Genomic DNA, 448 nt, shown 5'->3' on the forward strand with positions numbered 1-448 from the left:
CATCGTTGTGTAAGTAATCGAGAGAGACCAAGATGCAGCAGTGATGACCCGAAGCAAAGTGAAGAACATTTATCTCAATTAATAATTCGACGGTAACTGCGATAAGAAGCTTGTTTACGTATATATGGCGATTAATTAACTTATGCGGTCACCCTGTTTAAATTGCCGCATCTTCTCCTATAAGTTTAACAAAGTCAAACTCTTTTCAAGAGCCTTTTCCCGCTGAATCACGGAAGTTCACTTTGTAAGTCCCGAAGCCACAGTTTAAAATTGGAATCGTCACTGGACGAATACCGACTGTTAATTCAAAGGCAATCTTAACTGTTTAAGCTTTCAAAATGTTATGTACAGATCCTAACAGTTCTGCCCTTACCTTGTTTATCAAACTTCCATTCGTCTCGAAGTGAAGACCTGATGAAATACGCCACCAAAAATTAGCTAAGCACTC

The sequence above is a fragment of the Montipora foliosa genome, chromosome 2, assembly GCF_036669935.1.
Source record: "Montipora foliosa isolate CH-2021 chromosome 2, ASM3666993v2, whole genome shotgun sequence".
NCBI lineage: Eukaryota > Metazoa > Cnidaria > Anthozoa > Scleractinia > Acroporidae > Montipora > Montipora foliosa.